The 16,307-nt window shown below is 34.6% G+C and overlaps 1 long non-coding RNA gene across 1 annotated transcript; it reads right to left on the bottom strand.

Moving 5' to 3' along the window:
- Positions 1–10,142: 10,142 nt before the first annotated feature.
- On the bottom strand, positions 10,143–15,640 carry LOC107623797 (uncharacterized). The gene is made up of 6 exons (XR_015905399.1): positions 15,229–15,640; positions 14,033–14,676; positions 13,025–13,427; positions 11,695–12,798; positions 10,601–10,837; positions 10,143–10,511 (listed from the first exon to the last, which is right to left on the bottom strand). It is a non-coding gene; the product is annotated as an uncharacterized LOC107623797 (long non-coding RNA).
- Between the last annotated feature and the right edge of the window lie 667 nt (positions 15,641–16,307).

The raw sequence follows: 16,307 nt of genomic DNA, 5'->3' as shown, positions 1-16,307 counted from the left end.
TTTTGTTCATTTAAATTTGACTACAGCTTTCTTATTGTTGGAGGAAGTTTTTTGAAGACATAAAGACAATTCTTGCCACAATGGTGAAGCACAAAGTCTTCTTGGTTTTTAGTGGACAACTTAGTTTTTTTTTTGTTTAAGTTCATTAGCAGAAAAATATGTATTTTGCTTACTTAGGTTTATTATTTATTTGACTTGGTAACTTATTAGCAAGTATATATGTTAATTGGTACTTGGAAGACCTTTCTATATATATATGCAATATATATTATTATCTTATTCAAATGCGGGTGTTATACATTCTTCAAATATCATATAAATATAACAAAGATAAAAAAATATTATTTTAGATATTAAAAAAGAGAATCTAAGAAAAATTCAATAAGGTGTTGTTTTAGGTATTAAAAAAAGACAACTGTAAATAAACCTACATAAGTGTTGCATTAGGTCTATAACAAAGGCAACTTAAAAAAACCTGGACAAGTGTTGCTTTAGGTATATGAAAATGCAACTTAAAAAAACCTGGACAAGTGTTGCTTTAGATAGAGGAAAAGGCAACTTGAAAAAATTTGTACAAGTGTTGCTTTAGGTATATGAAAAAGCAACTTAAAAAACTCTGGAGAAGTGTTGTTTTATATATTACAAAATACAACTCGTAAAAAGTGTTGCCATAGCGTTTCATATAAAGCGTTGTGTTTGGGTGCTCTAAGGCAACCCTTTCGCGGAGTTGCTTTATTTGCAGAAAAGGCAACATTTTTTGAAGGTTGCCAAAAAAAGGGTTCCCTTTAATATACAAAAGCGTTGCCTTAGACCAAAGGTAACGGCCGTATAGCCAACCCCCCAAAAAGCGTTGCCTTTTGTCGGAAAGTGTTGCCTTTTATCAAAGGCAACACTTTCTCTTATTATAAGCAACGTTTTTAAAGGGTTGCCTCAGCCCGAATTTGTTGTAGTGAATTAATAATTAATTAATTAAGTTAATATATTTTGTATTTCTTTGGACTTCTTAAAGTTTGATAGAAGCCAGGCTTTAATTAATAAAGTATTAGAAAAATGCTTTTGGCCCCTTTTCAAATGAAATAATTCCACATTGAAACAAAGTTAAATTAATAAATGTTAGGCGTAATGTTTGTGATGAAATTATAAATTTTAAGTTGATAGAAAAAAATACATAAATAAAAATAGTATTTCATACAAGAATTATTTTTGGAATTGGAAACATGAATTGATGTGCATAGACTTTTTTTTTTCGTTTTTAGCTTATTTATGTTGAAATTTTTTTAATTAGGATAATAAAAATTAAATTTTAAATTTTTTAGTTATAGAAAATCTAATAGCAGGCCATTCAAGCATTTATCTAAAAAAAATTATGTAAATTAATAATAAAAAAATTTTAAATAAATAAAATAAATATAAAAATTATAAATGTACACCCACATTGGAATATTTATTTTTTTATACTTTATTACTTATCTTATTCTCAGATAAGATGATTTTTTAATAAACATATCTTATCTTTTGAGAAGATAAGATTTTGTAGACGAAATAAAATATCAGATACAATTTAAATTTATCTCATCCATGGTGAGGAATTGGACTCCATATATATACTTGTATAGACTCATCTATAGAAGAGTTCATTTCTTTTATTTTTCGAATTCTGAACTTCCTTGTCTCTTTGGAAAAATTTTCTTTCCTCTAGTCTTCTCCTTATGTTTCGGATCATTGACAATGACATAAGTCGATTGAATGTGACTACACACATTGCTAATTGAATAAGTTTAATAATTTAATATTATTGATATTAAATTGTTTATGTTAGATAATAATGATTACAGTTTAGGTTAGATATTTGTGTTATATATTATTACTAGTCTGATTTTATTAATTTAGTTTAGATAATAATGATTTTATAAGATATGACTCGTAGAAGTAGTTTATTTAGATTATTTATGATTAGTTTTATCTTATTTAATAATTTTATTTTAATTGATTTGAATTAGTTAAACTATTTGTGGCATGAAAAAATATCGTTAAAAAAAATTATTTTATTTTAAAAAAATCGAAATCATTAGTTAAGATTTTTTATATTTTTATTTTTTTTAAATCAAAATCTTTAGTTAGGATATTTTTATAATATTTTATTTTATATTTATTTTATTTATTCTAAAAAAATCTAGTTAATTTATTAGTGGCTTTAGTGTTAATTTTTTTGAATGTCACATATTTTTGTTACAAAACTAAAATTCAATCATATGTTTGTAGTTGAGGATATTTCGTTCTAGACAATTGCCACACCATGGCACCTCTAGAGATTCTATTGCCGTACTTTAGGGAGGTCAAGTTTGAGTATGTGACGATGTTTAGAGACTTCTGTTTTGACAATACTCTTATATCTATATTTGTGTAAAAATGACATTCAAAGACATACCTTTCATCTATCATAGGACGAATGTACCATCATACTCTAAGATGTGATGTATCATCTTAAGTTGCGTATGGATAATGATTGCCTATGAGATTTCCATATGTATTATTATTGACTAACATGGGATTAGGTGCAGAACTACTGCGAGCCATGCCACCGTAGTAGCCGAGGGATAAGAAAGAGAGCTTTTCCATCAAGAAGAGCTTTTACACAAGTATCTCGTCTTTACCATGGACAAGATAGTTATACTCATATTCCGTCCTTACCTTGGACGAGATACATTTAAATTATGTCGAGTCTCTTATTTTATCTGCAAAATGAATACACTATTATTATTCTTTATTTATCTCATCTTTTTCATGGACGAGATACGTTCATTAAAAATCGTCCTATTAAAAACGTTTAAAAATATTTGTTAAAGAAAAAGATGGATTAACATATTTGATATTTTTCTTTAAGAAGTTCGATATATTTAAGGTGCTTACTATATATTTTTTTTTAAGAATTTGGCTATTGCTTTAAAATTTTTAATTTATCAAGTCCGGGAAAGAGGTAAATAATCTCTTTCAAGTCAAAGATCCTAAATTAGCAAAATACTTGGCTATTATAAAATTTTTTATCTCCAATTTTTCAAAGTTTGAAATCCACCGCATACCTAGAGAAAATAATTACCAAGCTGATATTTTATCCAAGCTCGCAAGCACACAATCATATACTTCTCTTTATCAATCTACATTGCTCAAATCAAGCATCAATCTAATAGAAGTTTTGAGTGTAACTCAGGAGGAAGATTGGCGGTGGTCCTATCTCCAGTATCTCAAAACTGGAAACATCCCACAAAGTGTTAATAATGCTTGGAAATTCCGATGTCAAACATCTTTTTTTGCATTATTCAAAAACTCTCTATATAGACGAAAAACTCGTCTTTTGTTAAAATGTCTTTCCATGCCAGAAGCCAACCTAGCTATAGCAGAATCTCATGAAGATATTTGTGGAACACATGTCGGAGCTTGGAGCTTATCTTCCAAAATACTCCATGCCGCATTCTTCTGGCCAACATTACAGTAAGATTGCAATGCCAAAGTGAAAGCTTGTCCTAATTGTCAAAAGCACTCTTCGATTACGCATATTCCAGCCGAGGTATTACATTTTTCTGAAGTAAGTTGGTCATTTTATTAATGGAGGCTTGATATCCTCGGCCCTTTTTCTTTGGCACCAGGATAGGTAAAATTTTGAATAGTCGCTATCGATTATTTTTCAAAATGGATTGAAGCTCAACCCTTAGCCAAGATAACATCTCAACAAATAATCTCTTATGTCTGGAAGTATATCATATGTAGATTTGGCATACCTCGACACATTATCACTGACAATGGTCACCGGTTTGCCGATAAAAATTTCACTTTTTTGCAGAATTTAAATAATACAACATTTTTTTCAGTGGAACACCCACAAACAAATGGCTTAGCAAAAACAACAAACAAGGTCATTTTACATGCTTTACGGAAAAATCTAGACGATGCTAAAGGATTATGGGCCGAGCTAATACCAGAAATTGGGGCTACAACACTACCATTCGCTCAACAACCAAGGAAACACCTTTCTGATTGGTGTATAGATCTAAAGTCATGATCCCTCTGGAGATCTCTCAGTCATCCCTTCGAACTCAATTCATCGATCATCAGTTACAAGATACTGCTCAGCAAATTAATTTGGACACTATCAAAGAAATCCGAAGTATAGCAACCCTATATCACCGAGCTATATAACAACATATAGCTCAGCGATATAACCAAAAGGTCAAACACCAATCTTTTCAAGTAAACAATTTGGTGCTCAGGAAAACTGAACAAGCAAGGCAACCACCAGCACATGAAAAGTTAGCCGCAAATTGGGAAGGTCCTTTTCGAATTGTTGAAATCTTAGGAAATAGTGCATACTGTTTGCAATCTTTAAATGGTATCACTCTATCTAATAAATGGAATATCTCATCTTTAAAGCTTTATTATAGTTAAAAGTCAATGCCAGACTGATACTCTTTTTCCTACTCATAAGATTTTTTCTGAAAAGGGTTTTACTCAGAGAGGTTTCGAGGCTAGTCTACCTGCACCTTTGTAAACAAAGATCAATAATAATATCATCATATTTGCTTTCTCAATTTATGATTTCCCTCTCTATACCGATCTATATCTTTCGAAATTTAACAATAAAAAAACAAATAATGACTTAAGTCATACAAATCTTATCACAAATCAATGCTAAATGCACATTTTAAACTACTCCATTAATGGCAACATTTTTAGAATCAATCTTCTACTATCATCAACGATAATTATCAATCAATCAATCATATACCTACTAATCTATCAGGAACACGCGAATACCCGCGCAATGTTCCTCGCACCACCAACATTGCTGATTAATTCAAATTTCAAAAAAGCAAACAATCCAAATATGTACAAAATTCATATAACCAAAACAGTTAGCAAAAGGCCAATCAAACTTGGCACAATATAAATAGTCCTTATCATCCTTAAACTGATGATAAACAAGTTCAAATCCAAAACCCAACATTCAAAACCCAAAATTCACATAATAAGAAAAGTCATACATCTTGTCCCAAATTTTCGTGTCCTTCCTCGACTCCCTCTTTATCATCAATCAAAGCTCTATCACAAACTATTTTTCTAGGCTCCATTTGAGAAAGGTCTCGGTCCAGTACTAAAAACTTGGATTGCATAACAGCATGCTCAAAATCCTCTGCGAAAGCATCCAAAATTTTAGCTTGCTTACTTTTTTCCAAATCCTTCAATTTCATATTAACCTCGATAACCTGATCCTTCATGCTAGACAAATCACCATCTTTTTTCTTCAGCAACTCGCACTCCTTTTCATAATTACTCTTCACAACCTCTAACTCTTTCTTTTTTTTCTACAAGTTTAGCTTCTAACTCCACAATTAGATTCTTCTTCAGATTCAACTTTTCCTTTAGTTTGTTTGGCTCTTCGGCTAGGCCCAACAATTTCTTATGCTTTACTTCCTGACTCCGACCTAAACTGGCTAAATGCAAACCGATCACCTAAAAAAAAAAAAAACAAACCAATTAGGCACCATCATTTCACTAAATTCAAAACATCACAAATCCATACCTGCATATACTGATCAATGACTATGTCTCCAACTTCATTAGCCAAGGTCACATCCGCCGACGACTGGCTTACCTCATCCGTAACGACCAAAAAAGGGAAATTCTTACCCCAAATCGAAGAACCATCAATATCCTCGGCAAACCCATAAAGCCTCTTTTGATTATCCACAAAAGCAGTAATTTTTTCCGGTGGTATATCTTTACCTTTCTCAGACACATCGTTGGATACGTCAACATCGATAAAGTTTGACTTTCTTTTCTTAAAAATAATCCTTCACCGTCTTTGACGAGGTTAGTTCACCTCACCCTCTACACCTCCCTTATCAGGATTTGATGATGAACCCTCCTTTTCCAAATTCTTACTCTTAAACCGAGTTTTAAGGCTCGCAGCCGAGATTCTTGGATACTTTCCACTTGACAAAAATACACAAAGCAAAATCAAGAAATTACCAGAATACATGATCCCTAACTACTTGTATTTTTATAAATTCTTACCCAAATAATCTATTACAGATTGTTTATTGTCTTCCCAAGGAAGCAAATTAGATACCGATATCAAATTTGTCCTATCCACAACTTCAACCAAATATTCAATTATACACTATTCCTCACACTAATTTTCTCAGGACCTAGAATGTGCTGGGGTTGGGAACACATTAACTTTCTCAGGATCCAAAATGTGCTGGAGTTGGGAACACTAAAACAAGGGAAATTTTTCAGCCAGATCTTCATCCAAATAAAACAAAAACACATCCTTGGCACTCTTCACCTTTAAAAATATTTCTTTGAAATCTTTGAATGAAGATTTATACAATTTAAAGACAGAAAATCCAGGTGTACTATTTAAGTTAACCCAACCTCCTTTCTACAAATAGTGACCCCCTGTATCTTCACATCCTTACTAATCCACTCACGTACCATCTTCTACTAACTGCTGCACCTTTTTTCCATTTTCATTACCCATCTTAATCTCAGGCAGAAAAAAAGGGTAGAAGAAGCAAACAAAACAAAGCAAACAAGATAGACGAAAGCACTTACCCCTTTTACTCTTGTCTTTATCAGTGCTCTTTCCAACATGTTTTGATAAAAGGGAAAGTAAAATCTATGAAAACTATTTGGATTTCAAAATAAATATTACATGCAAGTTAAAAACTATTTGAGTTCCATCTCAAAAATCACCACCATTACATCCTACCACAAGAGATGGTCGAGATAGCATTGGTAAGTGAGAAAGATAAAACACACTATTTAATGATGTCATTAATTTTCTCTCACTATTCATTTAATTCATTAATTATTTATTGACTTCTATTGGTATAGTATTACACCAGGGATCATCCTTAAGTCCATATCTTTTCACATTAGTCTTGGAAGTACTCCCAAAGCACATGCAAGAGCCTGTGCCATGGTGCATGCTTTTTGCCGATGATATCGTCCTTTTGGGAGAGTCAAGGAAAGACCTAAATAAGAAGTTGGACTTATGAAGATAAGCTCTAGAAGTGTATAGTCTGCGCATAAGCCGTAGCAAGATGGAATATATGGAATGTAAGTTCAGTCTGAGAAGGAAAAACCCTAATATAGAGGTGAAGATTGGAGAAAACATCATACAAAAAGTTAAAAGTTTTAAGTATCTTGGGTGCATCATACAGGATAATGGAGAGATTGAACAGGATGTAAATCATAGGATCCAAGCAGGTTGGTCAAAATGGCGGAGTGCATCTGGTTTTATATGCGACAAAAAAGTGCATTTAAAACTTAAAGGTAAATTCTATCGCACTGCTATAAGACCGGCTATGCTTTATGGTACGGAGTGTTGGGCGGCCAAAGGGAAGCATGAATATAAGCTAAGTGTGGCAAAGATGAAGATATTGAGATGGATGAGTGGTTGTACGCGATTGGATAAAATAAGAAACGAAGATATAAGGGAGAGAGTTGGAGTAGAATCCATTATGGAAAAGAGGTAGAATCGCCTCTCAGGTGGTTTGGACATGTGAGAAGAAGACAGACAGAACACCCAGTTAAGAGGGTGGATGAGATGGAAGATGGACAAGGGGTGAAAGGCAGAGGAAGGCCTAAGAAGACCATCCATGAGGTGGTCAAACGAGATCTACATGTAAACGGTCTCTCTGTAAACATGATACATGACAAAGCTCAATAACATCGTTTGATTCATGTAACCGACCCCACCTAGTAGGACAAAGTTTTGTTGTTGTTGTTGTTGTTAAACTGGGTCTCTATACCCATAACACTCGCTGAGTTATAACTCATCTTTTAAAAAGCTCAACCTGTTTTATTAAAATATCAACAGGCCAAGCTTAGGAATTATAATATGGCTGTTATAACTTATAACTCAGGCATTTTTAGTTGATTTATAGCATTTTTATTTCCTCGGGCATTTTTGTTTCCTCTCAGCTAAGCACTTGTGAAAGCTTTATCACGATCAGAAACAATAGCCCGCCATGGAGTTTCACTATAGTAGATTTCTTATCATAATCCACATTTTCCGGATCGGTCGCTCAAGACCTTTGGTCTCTACCCGGACCTGATGAAAAAGATGGGATCACTTCTTATGGACTCGTTGAGAATGATTCTGTCGACAAAAGGATCACCCTAAGATGATCATCTCGTGGCTATTGAGAACGAATCAAATCAGATGGTTCTATTTCTCAATCTCATTTTGCTGAGGGGGCAAGATAATTGTAAATAATATCTTCATTGACTAAGAATTCTTTGAATGCAGTAGACAAATACTCACCTCCATTATCTGTTTGTAATGTTTTTATTTTACAGTTAAGTTGATTTTCTATAATTGTTTTAAATTGTTTAAAAACGGAAAATACTTGAGATTTAATTGTTAACAAGTATATGCTAGTGTGTCTTGAGTAAACATCCATAAAGGACACACAATATCTAAATATAAAAGAGTGGAACAAACACACCCATAGCTTATAAGTATGTCAATGATCATATGACTTACATAAAGAATGCCTAAGTTTGATATCCAAGAAAACAAAACAATGCAAATGATACATGAATATGGTATAGATATGTAAAGTAATAATTGATTGATGGAATGACGTCCATAGTTTTTTATTACGGATGATGGCTCATGGCGGTGAGCCAAAAATCCGCCATAAAATAATGGCGGATGGTATTGCAAAAAATGGCGGAAATAGCGGATTACTTAAAAAAAAAACATATATATGTACAAAAAAACATGCAGAAAAATTACAAATATAATAAATTATAAAATCTAATCTATATAATCATTTTTTTAGTCATAAGACATCCAATTAATACAGCAAATATAATAGGAAATTCAGCAAATAAACATAAAACATAGAACATAAAAATTAAAAACTTAAAAGAAAGACCATAGCCATTGTCTCATCATGTCTTTAAACTAAAGAATGATGAAATAAACCATCTAAATTCTAGCTCTCATCAACTTGGTCCACCCTTCAGAGCTGCAAGTTGTTTCCTTTTTCTATTTTGTTTTCTTCTAATATTTGTCGTAGGCTCATTTCCCTCCATTGCTTCAATTCTACTGGAACGGACAACAGTTGCAGGATGAGCAGGAGCAATGCCAGCAGCATGACCAGCAGAGGCAGGGATAGGTGTAAGGGTATTAGAATCAGGGGCTGGTCTGGAAGTTAACATAGTGAACTGAACTGAACAGAAAAAAAATTGAAGGAAGAGGAGACGATGAACTGAACAAACAACGAAGGAAAAAAAAAAAGGAAATGTATGTAACTACGAAACAGAAAGAGAGGGAACTGTGGTGATGAGCGGCGGTGAAGATCGGCGCCGACGGCAGGCACAGAGAAGAGAGGACAGAGACAGAGAGCCGTTTTTGACGTGAATAAGAGAGGAAAAGAAGTTTTTAATAACAGAGATTAATTAGGATTACAGATATCACTTAGGGTTTCCTAAATTACCCAATTATCCCCAATTTTTTTCAAAAAATACGAAAACCCCTGCCATTTCCACCATTTCAATGGCATTCCGCTATGGCACCACCACAATTGCGGCCGCCTTTTCACCCACCGTGAAAACCAAGTTGCTGTGGCCTCTATATGGTGGTGAGGCCAAATTCTGCCATGCCATACCGCCATGGCGCCGCCATAACCGATATTTTAAAACACTGATGACGTCGGCAATTTCATGAAAAAAAAATGCATTCAACCAAATTACTTTGTTTAAATTTGAATAACAAGTAAAGAGCCATCAGAAAAGAAATTCCTCTACCAGATGAATTAAACTCATTTAATCATGAATAGACATCAACAACAATACAAAATGAACAACAATACAAAATGAGATATAAACCTTCAACCAGGTTAGGTAAGAAACGAAAAATTGAAAGAAAAAGAATTAACAAAGAGGCAAACCAGGTTAAGAATGATATTAAATTATCCAATTTTAAAGAACTATATACAAATCCTTCCATGCCAGGAGCAATCACGTTGATAATTTATGAGATATCATGGAGGAGAAAACATAACTAGGGCCTATCTACCAATATGCAACAAAAACTAACAACGGCTACGAGATCGGAGGCATACAAATTGGTGAGGAATAAGAACGAATATATTCACACATCAACAAACAAAATTAAGAGGATACTATATTCACAAAGAGTTCTAGCATCAACGAATTTTCAACGAACAAAATTCCAACATTCTTAAACTTGTTTAGTTTTTCTCTATGGTGGTTTCCAGTGAGCTTGTCTCTTCCGATGCAAACGTTACTGCCTCTAAAGTTGGCCACAATATTTCCATCCGCAATCTTGAAGCAAGGATTGAGCCTCCCAATACCCCTGAAAGAAATTGTTCAGTGACATCACTAGGACCAGTTTGAACATGGCAGGTTTACATCTTCAACTCGAGAAATTGAGACATCGAGGATTGAACAAGATTAGAGTAACCTACATCAGCCTAATCAAAGAATTTCACAAATCAAGATTGACATCAATCAATTGCGCTAAGAAAAAATATCAACTGAAAAGCTAGATGATGTTACATACAAGATATCCAGCTAATGATGATCCATCAGAATGGGAATAAGGACAATTCCATTTCAAGTTGTTATTATCTCGCAGCATCTGGGCGAAGTTTATTAACAAGTCAATGGTGGCGCAGTTTGGAGATTGCAGAACTTGGAAGTGCTTGACACTCTTGGGATGATGTGGGTGGCGATTGGAGCTATTTGTTGGTTTCTTGGAATTTGATGCTGAGGTCGATCTCAAAGGGTGAAACAGTGTCTATCCGTGTGGAAGCAGAAGAATTCATTTTTAGGAGTAAAGATATTATGAAATCATATTACCAGGAAAACATTCTATTATGAAATACCCTTTTCATTTCTTGCATGCTATAAAGATAAAACTTAAAAAGGAATATCAACATAGGCTACACCAAATTTGCTTCTAACAATCATAGAATTCCATATCCAACCAAGACTGAGTGTGTTTAGGTTACTTATGTAGCACCAACCAAAAATTGTCCATTATATATTAAATTTTCACAGAAATGCTTCTTTTTCTCAATTTTATAACTCAATGCCATTTTTTATTTCATAGCTACAATTAAAGAATTACCCATCTTAAAAAATTACATCCATGTCATTCATGAGATTAGAATTTAAATACACCAAAGAACTAAGAATTGAACTAAAAATAATCTAACGAGCATGACTAACTTACCTAAAGTAGAATGCAAAAAATACGATAGTTAAAGATAAAAAACCAGAGCCATCTAAAAGACTAAAACTAGTGAAGTTGGTAGTTCTCATTCAACCAAAACCATAGAACATTAATCACAACCAAGTAACATTAATACAGTGAAAAAAGATATAGCACAAAACCATAAGAAATTAGAAAAGAAAAATGGATGAGAAATGTTAGAGATCCAACAATTTTTATCAATATTAACCAACACTTTGGGCCAACACCGTATTTTTAACTATTAGAATTTAGAGTTTAGTGTTTAAGGTTTAGAATTAGTCTATAGTGTCTAGAATTGGCAAAATGTTGGTCAAAAGTGATAAATTTTGTTGCTCATATAACATTGCTCAATGAAAATTTTATGTAATTATAGCATAAAGCCATTCAGTGAGATTCACCTTGAAAGAGAGTCGTGAACTGATCTTGTGACAAGTGGCAACACACAGTCAGAGAAGCAGAGGAGGCTTCTTGCTGAATTTAGGGTGGCTTTGGAGTAAAAAAATTTTGAAAAATTAGCACAAATACACTTTAAACTAAACCGTACAAAAAATAGACTTTAAGTTTTAAGATCCCTTCTGTAGAGGCAATAGGGAGATTCTCATTGAATATAAAAGGCAACAAAATAAAATGGGACCAGTATTTCACCAGCACATCAAAATGTTGAATCCTGAAACTGTTACCTTAGACAAAAAATAAACCAAAAAGCTGACGAAATTTGCGGTGCAAGCATTGCATAGGACCACAGAGATGAACAGGAAAGTAAGTGCTCTCTCAAATGTCTCATTAAATGATATCAAATACATTAAGTTGATCCACATACTCAGCACACTGAATCCTCAACCCAAAACAGCAAATAATTTAGACATTTAGATAAGGAAAGAAAATATAAACTTTAAACCTCAAAACTCTCTTGTTCCTCAACATCTGATATAAGGAAACCCATAACAGCTATTAAAAAATGATATTCAAGAAACAAAAGTATAAGAAATATTAACAGAAATCCGAGAGAAACAAATAAAGAAAACATTAGGGGAAAAAGGATAAAGCATACCCACTAAGTAATCAGAATCCTGAGTAATTTGTTAAAACTCAACAAATGGAGTAATTTTCAATCCAAGTTTCGGTATAAAATCAGAAGTTGCAGGGGTTACCAGTGGTCTTAAACTGGAAAATCAACATGAAATCATGCTAGTTACCCTATAAGAGCCATGATTCATGACGGAAAAAAAAAAGAAAAAAAATCATCTTATAAACTTCTCCCACAGCTAATTGATCTCTGAATCTGTTTATCATAGGCCTGCAAATAATGGGTTATAATATAAAAGAAAGAGTGAAACAAACGCACTCGTATCTTATAAGTATGTCAATGATCACATGACTCACCTATCGATAATACCTAAATCTGATACCCAAGAAAAAAAAATGCAAATGATACATATATATGATATAAACATGTGAAGTAATAATCAATTGGATTTGGATCCTCTAAAGTTTGAATTTCACTTTAGAGAGTAAAGTGTGATTTCTCACCATTGATTTCATAGGTGGGACCAAGAATAAATATGAAAGAGAAATTATTCAAGGGTAAGAGATCACACTTTACTCTCTAAAGTGAAATTCAAACTTTAGAGGATCCAAATCCTAATCAATTGATGGAAGAATGAGGTAAGCAATTTCAAGAACAAAAAAATGCATTCAAACAAATTGCTTTGATTAAATTTGAATAACTAACAAGTAAAGTGACATCAGAAGAAAAATTACTCTACTAGATGGCATCAAACTCATTTAATCATGAATAGTCATCAATCAACAATACAAAACGAGAAGTAAACCTTCAACCAGGTTAGGTAAGAAAACCACATGATCAGATGATATGTAAAATTTAGTCAACAAAACCAGAAATGGAAAATTGGAAGAAAAAGAATTAATAAAGAGGCAAACTCAATTAAGAATGATATTAAATTACCCAATTTTAAAGAACTATATATGAGTCCTTTGATTCCAGGAACAACCATGTTGAGAATTTATGTGATTACATGGATCCCATTAATATTTGCCAAAATATTTGAGCAAAACTAACTAGGCAAAAGAGGAGAAAACATAACCTCTAACAAGGGTCTACCTTCCAAAACTGCAATGAAGAACACAGAACTCATCAATGGATGCAGCAACACATCAGGAAAATTGTGCAAATACAAACAACGAATTTAGAAAGATTTGAGTAACAACAGAAGCAATAGTTTTAAACAAGAACAATTAATTGATCTCAAACAAGGAAAGAAAACGAGGGCATTTGTTAGAATGAAAGAACATAACCACAAAAAGATGTACTTTCTTCCACATTCCAGTCAAAGAAAATACCTAATCTACTATTTTGAAAGAGGAAAAATAGAAAACAAATTAGAGAGAAAAATACCCTTTTCCAGTAGATATTTTTAGTACTCTTTGACTACAATTTTCCACTACTTATGACTCTAATATGACTTTTATAGTTAGTTTTTTTATTTAATTTGGTCTTTCTAATGTGATTAATAATTCATATTATAATAAATAACAATAATACCCAAAGACCACTTTTGTTAATTCCATGAGGAATTCAGTTTGGAAGCAAGTTTAGCACTCTTATAATGGTCCCTAAGCTGAAAAATATGGCTAACAGCTATGTATATTTACTTTTGTTGGGCTGATATAATATAAGATAATCCGTAGTAGTAACAGGTCCAACATAAGACATACCTTTGTGCGATTTTCGGAATGCTAAGTGTACCTTCAAACAAACTTGCAAGGCTCTCCTAAGCAACAATAAAGACAATGGCAGGGGCCGGGGCCAGCGTAGTCAACGCCGGCGCGGGGGCTGGATTGGCATCTGTGGCGTCGCGGGTGGTAGGAGCCGGGGCGGCGTCAACGGCAGCGCGGGGGCTGGGTTGGCATCAACAGCGGTGCAGGTGGCGGAGGTGAAGGTGGAATCAGGGGTCTTATGGGGAGGCGATGGCACTAGAGTTGTCGGTTTTTAAATTAACGTAAAGCCCAAGAAACCAAGCCAAATCGAAAATTTTACAAATAATTGGTTTGTATAATTCTTTTTTGAAAAAATTGAACCAAACAGCAGCCGATATAAGACACCCCATAAGACACCCGGCCGCGGTTGACTCTTCCTCCACCTCCACCTCCCTCTGCCACCTGCTCCGCCGTTGATATCAACCCAGTCCCCGCATCGCCGTTGGCTACGCCACCGCCGGCCCCTAACACCCGCCACGCGGTTGATGACAATCCAGCCCTGCGCCGCCGTTGACTAAGCCGCCCTGGCCCCTGCCGATCAAAGTCCTTTCTGGCCGATCTTGATGTGTTGGCCATTGTGGGAGGGCAACGTGCTTTTGGTCCTGAAGACGAGAGACGGAGAGAGTTGAGTGTGTGACAATGAGCAGATATAATGGAGCAACTGTGTAAAATATTTTATACCAAGTATCAACAATTCTGATTTAATCAAAACTCAACCATTATCAAACAAAACAAAACACAGCAAATCTGCATTAGATTTAATCAACACTCAAAACCATTTTAAGACAAGTATCAACAATTCTGATTTAATCAAAACTCAACCATTATATGAATCTGCATATGAATCAAAACTCAAACAAAACAAAAAACAGCAAACCATATATGAATCTGCATCAGGTTTAATCAAAACTCAAAACCATTTTAAAACAATTATCAACAATTCTGATTTAATCAAAACTCAACCATTATCAAACAAAACAAAAAACAGCAAACAACATATGAATCTGCATCATATTAATCAAAACTCAAAACCATTTTAAAACAAGTATCAACAAATCTGATTTAATCAAAACTCAACCATTATCAAATAAAACAAAACACAGCAAACAAACCTAAATCTCTGATCTAAAACCTAAGTCAGAAAACTAACATACCAGAAATCCAGAATAACAGCAGCGACGAGCCGACGAACAGGACAGAGGAAGCGAGGAGCAGCAGCGATGAGGACAGACGAGCAGACCCAGAGAGCGAGAGGACAGGCGAGCAGCACCGATGGCCAGGACCCAGGAGCCCAGGACCGACGATCAGCGGCGACGACGGCTAGACGGAGCAGCGGCGACGACGGCTAGATGGAGCAGCGGCGGTGACTAGGACCCAGGAGGACCGAGGAGCGACGGTGACGAGGAGCGCCGCGACTGCTGGGTGCGACTTGGCCGTCTGTGCGAGACTGCGACGGCGCCGGACGCAGCACGGTTGGGAGCGGTCAGCGGCGGCTGTTGTGACTTGTGAGTGTGAGGTGTGAGTGACTATGGGTCGAGAAGCTTTGTGTTGTGACTTGTGAGTGGGCTAATTTTTTTTATATTGATTAAATATATGTGTAATATATTGTTTTTTTTTTTTTTTGGTATTGAAACGGGGCTAAAAGCCCTAAAGAGAACTAACTACAAACTATTCGGGGTAAAGAGACCCCTTTTTTATCATCAAAAAGGATGTGAACAACCTCTCGAGGAGGTATATCCCAAAAGTGTAACCCCAATTCTAAGGATAGACTTTTACGCGCTAAGCAATCAGCACATCTGTTGCCTTCTCTGTAGATATTTACAAAATATATGTTCCACTCTTTTTCTCTCCAATTGTGGATGTTTCTGATTAGTGCATTTGGGTGATTTGCCAGGTTTTTGTTGCTGTTAAGGGTGGCTATGACTGCTTTGGAATCACATTCCACAATAATATTCTTTAGCCCCAAAGTCCAAGCAATCTTCAAACCTTGGTCTATTCCCCACAGTTCTGCTCTGTAAGCTGTACAATCTCCTATGTAGTATGAGAATCCTCCTACCCATTTGCCATCTTCATTTCTTAAAATTCCACCACATCCAGCTTTGTTATTCTGTCTGGACCCATCTGTATTTAGAGTTATCCAGCCTTGTGGAGGTGGGTTCCATTTAATTTGCCTTTCCTCCTTTTGTTTGATAATTCTCTCTTTCATTCTCCTATCAAAAGCCTCTCGAATTTC

This window comes from Arachis ipaensis, chromosome B2, assembly GCF_059453495.1.
Source record: "Arachis ipaensis isolate K30076 ecotype BB chromosome B2, ASM5945349v1, whole genome shotgun sequence".
NCBI lineage: Eukaryota > Viridiplantae > Streptophyta > Magnoliopsida > Fabales > Fabaceae > Arachis > Arachis ipaensis.
This window is presented reverse-complemented; position numbering and strand designations above follow the sequence as displayed.